General features: G+C 51.6%; 1 protein-coding gene and 1 non-coding gene across 2 annotated transcripts in view; both read right to left on the bottom strand.

Moving 5' to 3' along the window:
* The window catches only part of LOC115642644 (zinc finger protein 345-like), a 62,652-nt gene that overhangs the window by 35,109 nt on the left and 10,049 nt on the right, over positions 1 to 17,494 (bottom strand). Inside the window, exon 3 of the mRNA XM_030546324.1 lies at positions 2,079 to 2,188. The gene's annotated coding sequence lies outside the window, so the exon portion shown is untranslated. The remainder of the gene's footprint in view (positions 1 to 2,078; positions 2,189 to 17,494) is intronic.
* TRNAS-GCU lies at positions 11,428 to 11,509 on the bottom strand. Its single transcript has one exon. It is a non-coding gene; the product is annotated as a tRNA-Ser (tRNA).

Here is a 17,494-nt window from a genome sequence, read left to right on the forward strand (position 1 = left end):
AGGCATGGGAGTCCTGGGGGTCTGGCTCGGGACAGGGCTGTGGATAAGAGTTGGGGCAGTCAGGGGACAGGTAGGAGGTAGAGTCCAGTCTGGGGACAAGGAACAGGGAGGCTTAGATAGGGGGTGGGGTCCCAGGAAGGGATACTCAGGGGACAAAGAGCAGCGGGGTTGAGAGTTGTTAGGGGGGCAGTCACCCAGTACTCTCCCCTGAGCCCTGACGCCCCCTCACACACACACCATGCCCTCTGCCCTGAGCCCCGCACTCTCCCCAGGTCCCTGCTCCGAGCCCTGTACCTTCCTCATACATACCCAGCCCTCTGCTTGACTCCTTATCCCCCTCCCCCCACCCGCAACCCTAGCCCTGACTCTGGCACTCCCACACATACCCAGTGCCCCCTCTGTCCTGACACCTACACCCCCTCACATACCCAACCCCCAGCCCTGACTCCAGCCCTCTGCCCCTAGCCCTCTGGGTCCTGGCCGCCAGCCCCCCACAACCCACTGCCAGTCTGGGGTTCTGGCCGAGGTGAACAGAACCCCAGACCAGCAGCGGGCTGAGCGGGCCGGCAGCGAAAGATCAACATTTTAATTTCATTTTAAAAGAAGCTTCTTAAACATTTTGAAAACCCTATTTTACAATACAACACCAGTTTAGTTATATAATATATAGACTTATAGAGAGAAACCTTCTAAAAAACAGTAAAATGTATGACCGGCACGCCAAATCTTAAATGAGAGTGAATAAATGAAGACTCGGCACACTGCTTCTGAAAGGTTGCCGACCCCTGGTCTATAAGCTTGGGTATTCCTAGCATTAAGTGTAACTTTAATAAAACTTGTAAAACCGACCAGACCTTGTACTTGTGAATGTCTGTGTGGTCACTACCCTTTGTCTTTGTGTGCTCCTAGAGACTGTACATTTGAATCAAGTAGCAGAGGCGACTTTCACTCTGTTAAGCTTGACACTGTTGCCACCAGAGCCGACCCCGCGGCGGTGCAATGCCGGATTACAAACTGCACTTTACATACAAGAAAAGGCTGCACAATACACCACACACCAGGCCACCCTCACTTCTGCGCTGCTGCTGGCGGTGGCATTGCCTTCAGAGCTGGGCGCTCGGCCAGCAGCCGCCGCTGGGAGGCCGCCCTGCCAGTGCTGAATTTCTGCCAGGGTTGAGCTCTGGCGCCTCTTTCAATACAGATTAAGCACTAGAGGGAGGCATCGGGGTCTGGACATGATGGTGGCGAGCCTGTGAGGGCCAGCGGGGATGGGGGGCACCAAAATACAAGTTCACCCAGGGCGCCATTTTCTCTAAGGCCAGCCCTGGAGCTGGGTATGGGGGAGGGGCACATCCCCTAAGGCCGTGGCTCTCAACTAGGGGTCCCTGGACCTCTGGGGGGCTGCGAGCAGGTTTCAGGGGGTAATGCAAGCAGGGCCCGTGTTAGACTCGCTTGGGCCCAGGGCAGAAGGCCCAACCTCACTGCCTGGGGCCGAAGCCTGGTGCCATCAGCCCTGCCACCAGGGGCTGAAGCCAAAGCTTGAACAATTAGCTTTGCGGGGGGCCTGTCACATGGGGCCCCAGGCAATTGCCCTGGTTGCCACCCCTAACGCCAGCCCTGGCTTTTATATGCAGAGAACCAGGCACACGCAGGGCCGTGGAGTTTTTATAGCACGTTGGAGACCTTAGAAAGAAAAAGGTTAAGAACCCCCCTCCACAAAGCCTTACTGGTGGGTGCTCCCTCACATCTCACAGCAGCCGCTGGTTAATCAGGTCAGGCTCCAGCACTATGACTCTGGTCCGTTTTCCTAGCCCCACCTACGGGGGGTGTTTCCTGTCCCACAAATTAGAGCATTTCCACCCTCTAACCTCATGGGTCTGTTCCTGGAATGGAAGCCGCACATTAAACCAGTCCCAAGAGGTTTGCCATACCCTGGCCTCCCCCCATTCTCCACTCTGGGAATTTTTTGGCTTATTCAAACCTCCCAACCAGACTGCCGAAACCTCCCACCTCCTGTGTATTTGCTGTCCCACCCCTCCAGCAGGAACCCACCGGCCTCCTCCACCGATAATCCCTACCTGAACTGGCTCCACTGTAGACATTTTCCTTCCCTGTCCCATGAGAGGATGGGATGAGCTGGAGCGAAACATGGACGACATCCTGCAGCCTGGCAGGGCGAGAAGGACAACTGTGGAGGTTTGAGGACAGGCTTTAGTTCATGTCACATCATGATTTCCCCAGGATCTTTCCCTGCACAGACACAGCCTAGATTCTGCCATGCTGGGAACATGCTCCATCTCTTTATTGCAGGGGACACCTGGCCCCTCCTGCCAGGCTAAGCCCACAGGGAGATTTTTCAGCATCCCCAGTAATAAAGTCTCTGAACAAAATGCTAGAAAGGAGCAGAACCAAAGGGGCTGGGCAGGCTCCATAGGGACACTGGCTCCTCCCTTCCACTCCTGTTCGGCCATGTCCTGTTTCTGGCAGAGATTGGCCACCCCATTTCCCCCCCAGAGGCAGCCATGTCTGCGGGTTCCCCCAACCAGCACCTACTAACCACCACCCACATTGGGGGAATGACACAGGACAGCAAATTCCCACCTAACCAAGGACAAATTGCTGCAGATAAAATGGGCTGGGTTCACATCCAAAAGCTGAGCAGAACTGAAACAGCAATTGGACAGAGAAAATAGGACAAAATAAGAGACTAGAGAGTCAATAATTGTAGGGAAAATGAGGGAATCACCTTGGATTTTCTAGCCACATGTGGGGAGGGGAGAGAAGGGGAAGAACTAGAGAGAATTGTTATCAGGTTTTGAGACGGAAAGAAATGGCACAAACAGGAAAAGGATGCAAGTAGCACACCCCCATGACTATAGGCATGCGCAGCACATTTCATTAGGGTGTGCACCCAGGGAGCCCCACCCCATCCACTGCCTCCCACTTCCTGCTCCCTGGCTGCCCCCCTTGGAACTGCCCCTGATCCTTGTCCCATGACTGCCCCCTCCAGGGACCCTGCCCCTAACTGCCCTCCAGGACCCAACCCCCTAGCTAAGCTTCCCGGCTCCTTGTCCCCTGACTTCCCCTTCCTGAGAGCCCCCCCCCCCCCCAGGACCCTGCACACTACCTGTCCCCCTGACCCTTATCCACACCCCCATCCCCAGACAGAGCACCGGGACTCCCACTGCTATCCAACCGCTCCCTGCCCCCTGACAGGACCTCCAGGACTCCCAACCCATCCCACTCCCTCTGCTCCCTGCCTGCCCTGACCCCGCTCCACCCCCCAACAGGCATCCTCAACCCATCCAACCCCCCTGCTCCTTGTCCCATGAACGCCCCTTCGAGAGACCCCCCTAACCCGCAAATCACCCCCCCAACTATCCAAACCCCCTCCCGACCTCCTGGCAGCTCTGTCCAGTGCCTGCTCCCACCCACACACTCAAAGTGCCAGAGGAGGTTCCCTCTCCTTCGGTGGGAAGGTTGCTAGTGGTTAAGGCACAGGACTCAGGCTCAGGTGTTCTGGGTTTGAGTCTCTGCTCTGCCACAGACTCCTTGCTTAGCCTTGGGAAAGTCATTGCACCTCTTTGTGCCCTAGAGCCCACGTGCCAAATGGGACCAATGCTGATCCTGCCTCCTGAGCTAAATCCATTCATGGCTGGGTGATGGGGGGGAAAGGGAGATCCCAACATGGGGAGATTGGGGCTGAATTTCTCCACAGCCGGAGAGTGAGAGCCAGCTCCATGGGGGGATGGGAGCGAGAGGGGCTCAGGGCAGCTGCACACAGCGTGGGGTCAGGGCTTCAGCCCTGCAACTTTTGCCACTAAGGTGGCTGGGGCTCCAGAGCCAAGGACTTCAGCCCCACATCTTCTGCCAGGGTCCAGGGCTTTTCCTCCCTGCCCAGGGTGGCTCCTCTCCCTCTCCATCCCCCCCAGTGCAGCTCCTGCTGGTTTCTGGGCTTCTCTCCCCACCTCCTAACCCTGCGTGGCTTCTCCCCCTCCCCAGTGCAGCTCCTGCTGGTTTCTGGGCTTCTCTCCCCACCTCCTAACCCTGCGTGGCTTCTCCTCCCCCTCCCTCCCTCCCATTGCAGCTCCTGCAGGGGCCCGGGGCTTCTCCTCCCCCTCCACCCCTCCGTGGCTCCAGCCCAGTCCGGGGCTTCTCCTCCCCCACTTCAGCTTGGCTCCTCTCCCCTCCTCCCCGCCGGTATCTGGAGCTTCTCCTCCCCCCAACCTACCACTGCCCCCAGCCCCAGCCTAGCTGGGCTCCCTGGGGCACTCGATGCTGCTGTGGCCGGAGCCGAGCCTGGCAGGCGGGGAGCAGCAATTCACGCAGATGCCATGGCAGAGCCATCATCCCGAGAGGTGCGGGGCAGCCCCAGGGAAGCGGGGTGGGCTGTGCTGCTGCTGGACACGCAACCCCACCCACCCCGACCCCTGAGGCTGTTGGGGGGAGGGACTCACTCAGCCCCCGCAGGAGCAGGGAGGGGGGAGCAGCTGAGAGGAGCCTGCCCAGCAAACAGCTGATCACAGCTGTGCCCAGGCTGCCCCCAGGGAAAAGCTCAGCGAAGGAGGCACCACAAGTTGCCGACAGCGGGTCATTCTCGGGGGGGCTGAGCACCCACCTGCAGCCGCCGCAGCCTCCTCCCCTTCCCCCGGAGCTTCCACGGGAGGGGGAGGAGCAGCCTCCCTAGCCGGAGCTCAGGGCATTGGGGTGCCGGGGCTCACCCCATGCGCACGCCTGTGCGCAGGACACTCGCAAACACACTCTCCCCCTGGACTTTCGTGGCTGCACAGAGACGGTCCAACCCCCCGCCTGGCCCCCCGCCTGCAGCTCCGGCTTCTCCCCTCCCCTCCTGCCCCGCCAGCCACACCAAGGGGAACCCCCGGGGCCCAGTCTCTGTCCCCACCTGGATCCCAGCAGGGCCAGGGGCAGATCCTGGCTGCAGCTGAGAACAGCGGCTCCGCTCTTGCTCGGGCGGCTCCAGCGCTGCTGGCAGCACTTGGAGAACCAGGGAGCAGCTGCTCAGCCCGGGCTCAGCGTCACGTGTCAGAGCCCCAGCCCCAGGAGCTGCACCGCCCCTGAGCAGAGCCAGAGCCCCGCCCCCAGGAGCTGCTCCGCCCCCGGGCTGTGCCAGAGCCCCGCCCCCAGAAGCTGCCTCACCCCGGGGCTCCGGGCTTTGTTCTCCTCCCTCCTGCCTCCTTCTACCCAGCACCCCCTACTCCCAGCTGGTCCCTTCCTGTTTGCACACCGCCCCCGGGGTGGGCTGCAGCGCTCGCTGGGGTTGTCTACAGTGGCTAATCCAACCATGCTGTTTCACTGCACTGGAGAAATATCCTAACGTTATGTCTACACTGTGATGAAAAGACCCAGGGCACTTGTGTCAAAGCCCGGGTCAGGTGATTCAGGGTTATGGGGCTTGGGCTGCAAGACTATAACATTACAGTGCAGACAGATGGGCTTGAGCCCAACCTCTGAAACCCCAGGAGGGGTGAGGGTTTCTGAACCCAGGCTTCAGTGTGAACACAAATATCTGCACCACAGTTTTTAGCCCCTCAGCGTTAGCTCCATGAGTCCAAGTCAGATGACCCAGGCCGGCCATGCTGCCATCTTTATCCTAGGAGAGATGGACTCTAAGGGTACGTCTCCATTGCAATGTCAGTTCAGGTGTGCCACATTGTGCTCAAAGCAGCACCTGGAAGCCCCATATTCACCACTCTCATATAATGATGATACGGTTTGTACAAAGTCTGCCTGGTGAGGTATCATTTCAAAAGTCTTGATTTGCTGAACATTAATATTGTGTAGTACTGTGTGTGTAGCATTGGTTGGGAAGTTATGAAGTTTGCTCTGTGTGTGTTACTGAGATATGTTCTGAGGTTGGGAAATGCCCACCACCAGCCTTTCAGGTGTGACAATGGAGGAGCCAGACTCGCTGCTGGCCCATTAAAGGGATCCACACTCCCAAGGACTATGCTAGGAACCGTGTACAATGCAGACTTCTCCGAGATAGCACAGCGACAATGGACACTACTTGACTCACAGACTCATAGACTCACAGGTCAGAAGGGACCAATCTGATCATCTAGTCTGACCCCCTGCACAAGGCAGGCCACAGAAACCCACCCATCCAGTTTTATAACAACCCCTATCCCAGGATCGAGTTATTGAAATCTTCAAAACTGGTTTGAAGACCTCAAGCTGCAGAGAAACCACCAGCAAGCGACCCGTGCCCCACGCTGCAGGGGAAGGCGAAAAACCTAAAGGGCCCCTGCCAATCCGCCCTGGAGGAAAATTCCTTCCCGACCCCAAATATGGCGATCAGCTAAACCCTGAGCATGTGGGCAAGAGTCACCAGCCAGCACCCAAGAAGGAATTCTCTGCAGTAACTCAGTTCCCATGCCATCCAACATCTCCCGCAGATCATTGAGCAGACCTATCTGGTGGTAATCCAAGATCAATTGCCCAAATTAACAATCCTATCATAACATCCCCTCCATATACTTATCAAGTTTGTCTTAAAGCCAGGAAAGTCTTTTGCCCCCACTACTTCCCTCGGAAGGCTGTTCCAGAACTTCACTCCCCTAATGGTTAGAAACCTTCGTCTAATTTCAAGTCTAAACTTCCTAATATCCAGTTTATACCCATTCGTCCTCGTGCCTACATTAGTACTAAACTTAAATAATTCCTCTCCCTCCCTAACGTTAACCCCCCTGATATATTTATATAGAGCAAGCATATCCCCCCGCAGCCTTCTTTTGGCCAGGCTAAACAAGCCAAGCTCTTTGAGTCTCCTTTCATAAGGCAGTTTTTCCATTCCTCGGATCATCCTTGTAGCCCGTCTCTGAACCTGTTCCAGTTTGAATTCATCCTTCTTGAACATGGGACACCAGAACTGCACACGGTATTCCAGATGGGGTCTCACCAACGCCTTGTATAACGGTACTAACACCTCCTTATCCTTGCAGGAAATACCCCGCCTGATGGATCCCAAAATTGCATTTGCTTTTTTAACAGCCGTATCACATTGGCGACTCATAGTCATCCTGCTATCAACCAGCACCCCAAGGTCCTTCTCCTCCTCCGTCGCTTCCAACTGATGATCCCCAACGTATATCCAAAATTCTTATTATTAGTTCCTAAATGCATAACCTTGCACTTTTCACTATTGTATTTCATCCTATTTCTATTACTCCAGTTTACAACGTGGTTCAGATCTTCCTGAATAGTATCCCTGTCCTTCTCCGTGTTAGCAATACCCCCCAGCTTCGTGTCATCCGCAAACTTTATTAGCACATTCCCGCTCTTTGTGCCAAGGTCAGTAATAAAAAGGTTAAATAAGATCGGTCCCAAAACCGATCCTTGAGGGACTCCACTAGTGACCTCCTTCCAGCCTGACAATTCACCTTTCAATACGACCCTCTGGAGTCTCCCCTTTAACCAGTTCCTTATCCAACTTACAACTTTCATATTCATGCCCATCTTTTCCAATTTGACTAACAGTTCCCCGTGCGGAACCGTGTCGAATGCCTTACTGAAATCTAGGTAAATTATATCTACCGCATTTCCTTTATCTAAGTAATCCGTCACCTTCTCAAAGAAGGAGATCAGATTGGTTTGGCACGATCTACCTTTACTAAATCCGTGTTGCAATTCGTCCCAATTACCATTGACCTCTATGTCCTTGACTACTTTCTCCCTTAAAATTTTTTCCAAGACCTTGCATACTACAGACGTCAAGCTAACAGGCCTATAATTACCTGGATCACTTTTATTCCCTTTCTTAAAAATAGGAACTACATTAGCAATCCTCCAATCATACGGCACAACCCCCGAGTTTACCGATTGCTTAAAAATTTTCGCTAACGGGCTCGCAATTTCACGCGCCAGTTCCTTTAATATCCTCGGATGGAGATTGTCCGGGCCCTCCGACTTCGTCCCATCGAGCTGTTCAAGTACGGCCTCTACCTCAGTTGCGGTAATATCCACTTCCATATCCACATTCCCGTTTATCATCCGTCCATCATCCCAAGGTTCACTAGTCTTATTAAAAACTGAAGCAAAGTACTTGTTTAGATGTTGGGCCATGCCTAGGTTATCCTTGATCTCCATTCCATCCTCAGTGTATAGCGGCCCCACTTCTTCTTTCTTTGTTTTCTTCTTATTTATGTGGCTGTAGAACCTTTTACTATTGGTTTTGATTCCCTTTGCAAGGTCCAGTTCAATGCGGCTTTTAGCCTTCCTCACTTTATCCCTACATGTTCTGACCTCACCAAGGTAGCTTTCCTTACTGATCCTGCCTTTCTTCCACTCCCTGTAAGCTGTCTGCTTTTGTCTAATCCCCTCTCTGAGTTGTTTGCTCATCCAGTTTGGCCTATGACTCCTGCCCATGGTTTTTTTCCCCTTTCTCGGGATGCAGGCTTCCGACAGTCTCCGCAGCTGCGACTTAAAGTAATTCCAGGCCTCCTCCGCATTCAAATCCACTAATTCCTCCGTCCAATCCACTTCCCTAACTAATTTCCTTAACTCTTTAAAATTAGCCCTCGAGAAGTCAAAAACCCTAATCCCAGATCTACATTTGTTTATCCTTCCATCTAGTTTGAACTGAATCAGCTCATGATCACTTGAACCTAGGTTGTCCCTTACCACCATTTCTTCTACGAGGTCCTCACTGCTCACCAACACCAAATCTAAAATGGCATCTCCTCTCGTAGGTACTTCAAATACTTGATGAAGAAATCCATCCGCTATCACATCCAGAAAAATCTGACCCCTATTATTCTTGCAAGTACTCGTCCTCCAGTCTATATCCGGGAAGTTGAAGTCCCCCATAATCACACATTTCCCCTTTGTGTTTACTTCATTAAAGACATTAAAGAGGTCTCTATCCATATCCCAATCAGATCCCGGCGGTCTGTAGCACACGCCAAGCACTATCTCAGGGGAAGCTCTAGTTGCTTTTTTACCCAATGTGATTTTCGCCCAGACAGACTCTGTCTTATCCATTCCATCGCTTCTTATTTCGCTACAGTTAATGTCATCATTGATGTACAAGGCTACTCCACCACCTTTGCCTTTCTTTCTGTCTTTCCTAAACATCACATAGCCTTCAATACCCGTGCTCCAGTCATGAGTACTATTCCACCAGGTTTCAGTTATCCCTATAATATCCGGTTTCACTTCCTGCACTAGTAACTCCAGTTCTTCCATCTTGTTACCTAGACTCCTCGCATTAGTGTACAGGCCTTTTAATTTTCGGCGTTTGGCATCAGTGACATTCTTTCCCCCATCATGCAGAGACCTTTTACCACCAGCATCACCCGCTACTCTGGTTTCTCCACTATTCCTCCTTGGATCAAATCTTGGGACCACAAGGGTATCCCCTCTCACTTTGTTTACTTTCCTCTCCAGGTTACATTCCGGCGTGGAGATCTCCCGAACATCTCCCAACCATCTCCCCCAACTTCCTAGTTTAAAGCTCTCTTGATGAGGTCGGCGAGCCTCCATCCTAGAATTCTATTTCCCTCCTTGCTTAGATGAAGTCCATCCTGAGCGAACAGTCGTCTATCCGTAAACGCTTCCCAGTGACCGTACATCCCAAAGCCCTCCTTATAACACCACTCCCTAAGCCATCTGTTGATCGCCATAATCTTGTCACTCCTTCATCGCCCCGCTCTAGGAACCGGCAGAATCCCACTGAAGATCACCTGAGCCTCGATGTCTTTGAGCCTCTTCCCCAGTCTGGCATAGTCCTCTTTGATACAGTCCAGCGAGTAACTAGCCGTATCATTCGTTCCCACATGAAGGATAATCAACGGATTCTTTCCCGCTCCCGCTAAGATTGTATTCAGCCTCAGGTCCACATCCTGTATCTTAGCCCCTGGCAGACAGCACACCCTTCTGTTCTCCCGATCAGGTCTAGTTACAGGCCTATCCACTCTTCTCAGTAAAGAGTCTCCAATCACGTAAACTTGCCTTTTCCTGGCGACAGTGCGATTCTGTGGTCTATCCCCCACAGCAGGTGGTTGCAATTCCTTTCGATTTGTATTCGCCCTTACAGTCCTCCTAGGGCTCACACTTGGTGTCGCCTCCATCGACTCCTCCCCTCTTTCTGCAGGACTAGCTGCTCGCCTCTTCTTCCTCGCCCTTTGTCCTTCAGCAGCCTGCTGTGCTCCATCTTCATTTCCCAACTCAGCAAACCTGTTCCTGAGTTCTATTTCTCCATCACTGGCCCGTCTTTTCCTCTGCCTGGTTCTCCTAGTCACATGCTTCCACCGTCCACTTTCCTCACCCAGCAGCCCCTCCTCAGAGTCCTTTGGTCTTGCTTCTATCCGCTTGTCTGAGCTTGTCCCCTGCGCCTCATCATGTCTGTGTTCCATCAACTGCTCAAATCCCCTTCTAAACTCAGCCAGAGTTTCCACTTGCATCTCCAGTCCTCTGACCTTTTCCTCCAGCAGCTCTATCAGGCGGCACTTCATGCAGGTGAAACTCCTTTCAGGTGCTCCCTCTAGGACCATGTACATGCTGCAGCTACCGCATCCAGTCATCCTCAGTGTGTCTGCTCCTGCTACCTCTGCCTCCATCGTAGCGCTCCAACTGTGTGCCTGGCAATCCACGCCTCACACCACTCTGCAGGCCACCAACAAGGGTTGGGCTGCTCGCAGACCCCTGCCTCTTCCCTAGTCTGCGTTCCTGGTTCCTCTGCCTTGGTCTCCCCTGCAACCTCCCCCTGGAAACTCCCACTGAAACTCCCCTGTTAGCCGCTCTGTTCGCCGCCTCCTGTGCCGCTGCAGCTGACTGTGCCGCTGCCTGACTCACATCATAGCAAAGGAGCTTTCCAGAAAGTTGGAAGAAACTATGAAAGAGGGGCAGAGACATCATGACTTGGCTTCTCTCCCCCACAACTCAACAGCTGGAAACACATCTGGAGAACAAACACTGAACTGAAATAATTCAGAAATCAACAGAGAAGAATACTAATACATTCAAACCAAAGTCCCCAAACAGACTAGTATTGGTTTTTCAGCAGAAAATTTTCAGTTTGGAGAATTTTCTTTTCCCAGCCAAACTTTGCAAAGGGAAGTAGGGAGAAAATGTTTGAGTTGCCTCCTTCAGAACAGCTTGGCCTAGACACTAACTCTGGTTCACTCTTGTGGCCTTGCTCAGGATGGGGTTATTTTAATTATTTGGGCAGATCCCAGGGTGTTTGGGGGAGATTATAAGGATGTTCCCTTTTGAGAGAATAGTTAAGAAATACAGAACTAGAGAAAAAAAATGTTAGAAATGTGGGATTTAGACATTTTATTTGAAGTAATGGGCGGGGTCTGAGTTTCTCATAAGGTATTTGTTTGCAGGAAGCAACATTGCTAGAGCTGTTATTGTACCAAAGGGGGAGATGGTTGTCTATAAAAGAGGGTGAAGACTAAATGCCTCTGACGAGGATGGGATTCAAACCCATGCGTACAGAGCACAATGGATTAGCAGTCTATCACCTTAACCACTCGGCCACCTCATCTGAGCTGTCAGGAAACGGACAGGAAGAGAAATCTAAGGCTGGCAGAGATAGGGACACTAAGGAGTTTCCCAATACTAAGCGTAAGCAGGGTCTGAATGAGCTCCCCTCTTACATCTAGTGAGGACTGGGGGAAAAACTTCAAGAACAGACCATGTTTGCATAGACACACCTACTCTGCTTAGCTATGAAGCATGATGGGGCCGCTTCACCAAAATGACAAGTTTGGGATGGTGGTGGGTTACAAATCACTTTAGGATTGAGTGGAATGAAATGTTATTCTCCTTCTTTTATGAGTGAAGGGCAGCAGAACATACCTAGTCCGTCCTTATGGAGGGGTAGGTGGGTGAGGAATAGCTTTTATTGGACTGCAGAGAAGTGATTGAGGATGTCACCCTAAAACAGTGGTCCCCAAACATTTCACATTGTGCCCTCTTAGCCATGGCTGTGGCCCTTCGGAAGCCACGGTCGAGAACCAGGTTTGGGAGGAGTGGGGCTGTTGCTTGCTTGGGAGAGGGGTGCGGACAGGGGTAAAGGGGTCGACGCCGGGCTGGGAGCCAGAGTCTCAGGCTGAGAGTGGGGTTGGGGAAGAGCTGGGACAGAGTGGGGCTGAGTGGTGCTTCCTCCGTGCCCTCCATGGGGGCTGGCTCAGGCCCTGAGGTTCCCCCATGAATCTTCCTCTGTGTCCCCCTAGAAGTCACACCCCACCTTATGGGGACCAATGAACTCTACTCGCTAAGCAGGAGCTAGTGATGCCAAAGCCCAGGGAAAGGGAGAACAAGTGCGGGGGCCCCAGCACCAGAACCATGGCCCCCCTACTTCTGTCTGTGGCTCCGCGCCCTTCCACACCTTCCACCCAGGGTCCCATCCACTGTCATCTCTATTCCACTCCTTCCCCCACTGGCCCCACCCTATCACTCCTTTACCCCTGCCCCGCTGCGGCCCTGAGACCAGAGAAGCTCTGTGCCCCTGCTGCAGCCCCTGGGCTGTAGCAAGAAGTGGTAGCTCCTCCAGCCCTGGGGCCACCGTAGGGGAGACTTTTCCAGGGGGATCCAATTTGGCCAGGGCCCCTAGTCATGGGCCCCACGGTCTCCTTGGCAACGCAAGCTTTGGGGAGGCTGAGCCCCCGAGCCTCCATTACAAGCTGCCCAGGCTACCACTGCTCAGTGGGTGGCCCATCTCTCTGTGTTTTCTGCTGCTTGTGCTAGGGACCCTGGCCGGCACTAGGGGTGCGGCCCACTGGTAGTCACCCAGGGCTCCAGGGGGTCAAAGGCCACCGTGTGGCAGTGCAAAGGTGCTCACTGCTCTCCCCTGCCCCAATGCTCCTCCATCGGGCCATAGAGGGCTAGGAGGAGCGGGGAACAACACTATGTGCTCCATGCGTCCTGGTCACTTTCCCCACCTGGGCTGTGCTGTGAGGGGAGCATCAGAAGCTGCTGCTCTCTGCCCTCCCGCTATGCAGCCCAGCTGAGAAAAGTGACCTGGATGCAGGGAGCTCAGATGATGTTCCTTCTCACCGCCCCCACCCCCGGCCCCTGCCAGGGAAGGCTGCTGTGTGCTGTCTTTATGGCTGTACTTTCAGCGATGCAGGTTTCTCTATCCCATTATTCCAGAGGCCTCCTACTAGATTGCCAGCTGCTTTTCAACTGCAGTGTGGAGACTGTTTGTGTGTGGGGAGAGACAGTGTGTGTGTTGGGGAAGAGTGAGTGTGTTGAGGTAGGTAAGAGCAGATCATTATTATCCCTACTTGAAAGAGGGAGAAGCTAAGGCTGAGAAAGGAGAATTGACTTGTCTTAGGTCACATAGCCAGTCAGAGGCAGAGTTGGGAATTGGACCCAAGAGCCCTGATTTTCAAACTAACCAGCGGATCTTGAATTTCAGACACTGAATGACCTGAATAAAGTGCTCTCAGATTAACTCCAGATCAACAACAGTGACAGTAATTATTCACCAAGTATTTGAGAAGAACTGCAATGTTAGAGAGAAGCATGAACTGCTCAGAGACAACTAATGCAGAGAAGCAGCAAAATTCATCAAACATAGAACTGGTTCTGACTTATAAAGAGAACAAGGACCTGAGTCTCCTCCCTGTCAATAATCCCATGCTCAGCCAATCAGAGTAGAGACTGAGGACGGGAGGCTGAGGGTTCTCACCAGGGAGCCCGAAGGATGGCCCAGGTCACTGGTGGGGATCACTACCCAAGCAGTAGTTCAGCCTCACATTTTTGGGTGGACCTCCCACAGTGGGAGCTGCAGAGCACTCCCCTGCAACACACACACACACACACACACACACACACACACCTCCTGGTGTTGGGAGAGGAACAGGAGAAAGGACAAAAGCAAGAGACGAAGAGAAAGGAGGGAGGGGAGGAAAAGGTGAAACAAAAAGGAAAAATCCTAATGTCCCCACTGATTCTAAGGGATAAAATCCCAGGTGTGGAATAATATTCGGCCTCCTTAAGCTCGTGTTTTCCATGCCTAAAATTCAACTCTCACCAGATGGATCAGACTGAACAGGTTTCAAACCTCCAGGAGGCTCTTACCTTCTAAACAGGGAGGACTGTTTTCTAGTAAAATCACTAAAAGGGAAGGAGAAAACTCGAAAGAGGTTCCTCCTGGCACTCACGGCCGTGAACCCGAATACTCTCTCAGTCCTCAAAGAGAGACCTGGAGAAGGAGATTTGCTGAAGCAAAGCCACAGGGGTCTCTGAGGTTTCCCTGGTCCCTCACCCCTGGCCTGCCTGGCTGATGTCAGCATCTCTCTGTGAGGTCATCACCTCCCCACCACCTCTGACCAATAGTCTGAGGTCCTACAAAAGGCCTTTGTGATGCCACTGCCACACTCCCTCTCAAAGGCAGGGGGAACAGCCATGAGGGCCTGCTTGTAATTGCCAGCTGTGGGAGGGAGTGTGCAGCAGTGGTTAGCGAAGGGGCCTGGAAAGAAGGACTGCTGGGTCCCATCCATACTTCTGACACTTGGTGTGACCCTGAGCCAGTAGCTTCCTCACATCCAGGCCTGTTTCTCATCAGTAGGGTTGGGGTTGCAGTCCCAACAGCCCGGGGGGTTGGGAGGCTCCAGGAAGGTGTGTAAAGTGCTGGGATGTCAGGCTCCCGGAGGCGCTGTTACCCCCACACTAGGGTGGTGTTCCGCACCCCCTGCTGCTGGCCAAGTTTCTCCGTTCCTTGGCAATAAGGCCCTATGCAACCAGCACTCCTAGCTATCTTTGACATGCCACTGACTTTCTGAGGAAACTACAATCCATTGGTGATCCTGAATTAAACACCATCCTGGCCACTATGGAGGTAGAAGCCCTCCACACCAACTTTCCACAGAAAGATGGACTACAAGCCATAAGGAACAGTATCCCCGATAATGTCATGGCAAACCTGGAGGCTGAACTTTGTGACTCTGTCCTCACCCATAACTATTTCACATTTGGGGACAACGTATACCTTCAAGTCAGCGGCACTGCTATGGGTACCCTCATGGCCTCACAGTATGCCAGTATTTTTATGGCTGACTTAGAACAAAGCTTCCTCAGCTCTCATCCCCTAACGTCCCTAATCATCTTGCGCTACACTGATGACATCTTCATCATCTGGTCCTATGGAGAAGAAGCCCTTGAGGAATTGCACTATGATTTCAACAATTTCCATTCCACCATCAACCTCAGCCTGCACCAGTCCACACAAGAGATCTACTACCTGGACACTACAGTGTTAATAAGTGATGGTCACATAAACACCATCCTATACTGGAAACCTACTGACCACTACACTTACCTACATGCCTCCAGTTTTCACCCAGACCACAGCACACAATCCATTGTCGACAGCCAAGCTCTAAGATACAGCATTTGCTCCAACCCCTCAGACAGAGACAAACACCTACAGGATTTCTATCAAGCATTCTTACAACTACAATATCTACCTGCTGAAGTGAAGAAACAGATTAACAGAGCCAGAAGAGTACCCAGAAGTCATCTACTACAGGACAGGCCCAACAAAGCAAGTTACAGAATGCCACTAACCATCACTTTCAGCCCCCAACTAAATCCTCTCTAGCGCACCATCAAGGATCTACAACCTATCCTGAAGGACAATCTCTCACTCTCACAGATCTTGGGAGACAGGCCAGTCCTTGCTTACAGACAGCCCCACAACTTGAAGCAAATACTTACCAGCAACCACATAACAAAAACACTAAGCCAGGAACCTATTCTTGCAGCAAAGCCCATTGCCAGCACTGTCCACATATCTATTCAAGGGACACCATCATAGGACCTAATCACATCAGCCACGCTATCAGAGGTTTGTTCACCTGCACATCTACCAATGTGATACATGCCATCGTGTGCCAGCAATACCCCTCTGCCATGTACATTGGCCACACTGGACAGTCTCTATGGAAAAGAATAAATGGACATAAATGAGACATCAAGAATTGTAACATTCAAAAATGAGTTGGAGAACACTTCAATCTCCCTGGTCACTCATTTACAGACTTCAAAGTCACATTATTACAACAAAAACCTTCAAAAACAGGCTCCCACGAGAGACTGCTGAATTGGAATTAATTTGCAAACTGGACACCATGAAATTAGGCTTGAATAAAGACTAGGAGTGGATGGGTCATTACACAAAGTAAAACTATTTCTTCATGTTTATTTGTCCCCCTGCTGCTACTCACACCTTCCTGTCAACTGTTGGAAACGGGCCATCCTGATTATCACTACAAAAGGTTATCATCTCCTGCTAATAGCTCACCATAACTGATCACTCTCATCATAGTGTGTATGGCAACACTCATTTTTTCATGTTTTCTGTGTGTATATATATCTTCCTACTCTATTTTCCACTGTATGCATCCAATGAAGTAGGTTTTAGCCCACGAAAGCTTATGCTCAAATAAATTTGTAAATCTCTAAGGTGCCACAAGCACTCCTTGTTCCTTTTGAAGATAAATTAATGGAGGTTAAGTCCATGAATGGCTATTAGCCAGGATGGGTAAGGAATGGTATCCCTAGCTTCTGTTTGTCAGAGGGTGGAGATGGAGGACAGGAGAGAGATCACTTGATCATTACCTGTTAGGTTCACTCCCTCTGGGGCACCTGGCACTGACCACTGTTGGCAGATAGGATGTGGGGTTGGATGGACCTTTGGTCTGACTCAATATGGCCATTTTTATGTTCTTATGAAGGGAGGGGCAGAGCCCTGTGGAAGAAGGGTAAGAATTGACAAGGATTTGTAGGGGATCTTAATGCATATCAGTTTGTTAGCAAGAGTTAGGCCAGCTGTAACCCTAACGACGTGAGACTTGTAGAAGCGAGGATAGTGTGAGGCGAGTAGGAAAAAACTGTGTGAGAAGTTATCACGACCTTGCACTGATAATCAAATACGTAGATTGATGCTCAGAAAGTGAGAAAAATAAGATAGCAGAATAGCCTATGTATAAACAAAATGCAGCTGTTGCTCATTATTGTCTGTATTATTGCTTGTTATTGTCTGTAACAAAGGTATAAGTGCTTGCTGTAATTGTTTACCTGTTGAGAGACCTGTCCAGGACTGGGGCAACCCTGTGTCCTAGGACACTCCCTCCCTCTATTGCAATTGCTTGAGAAATAATAAAGTATTTGATTTTGCTGCACATAAAGAAAAAGCGAGAACTGCCTTTTTTTTCCGACAGAGGGAATGAACAGAACAGGTAACCATCAAATGATCCACCCCGTCAACCATTCCCAGCTTCTGGCAAACAGAGGCTAGAGACACCATTCCTGTCCATCCTGCCTGTGACACTGGCAGATGAGGTGTTAGCTCTTGCAAAAGCCCCCATGTCTTCAATGAACAGGGACAAACGCATAGCTGGAATCAGTCTGACTCACTTGTGTTAGTATTGTTAAAACAGGTATTAGGATTATAAGAATGTGTTTACACTTTATTGAATGCTTGTGAGTTGTTGCCTGGGTTAATATCTGACTAGTTGCA

Source organism: Gopherus evgoodei, unplaced genomic scaffold (assembly GCF_007399415.2).
Source record: "Gopherus evgoodei ecotype Sinaloan lineage unplaced genomic scaffold, rGopEvg1_v1.p scaffold_43_arrow_ctg1, whole genome shotgun sequence".
Classification (NCBI taxonomy): Eukaryota; Metazoa; Chordata; order Testudines; family Testudinidae; genus Gopherus; species Gopherus evgoodei.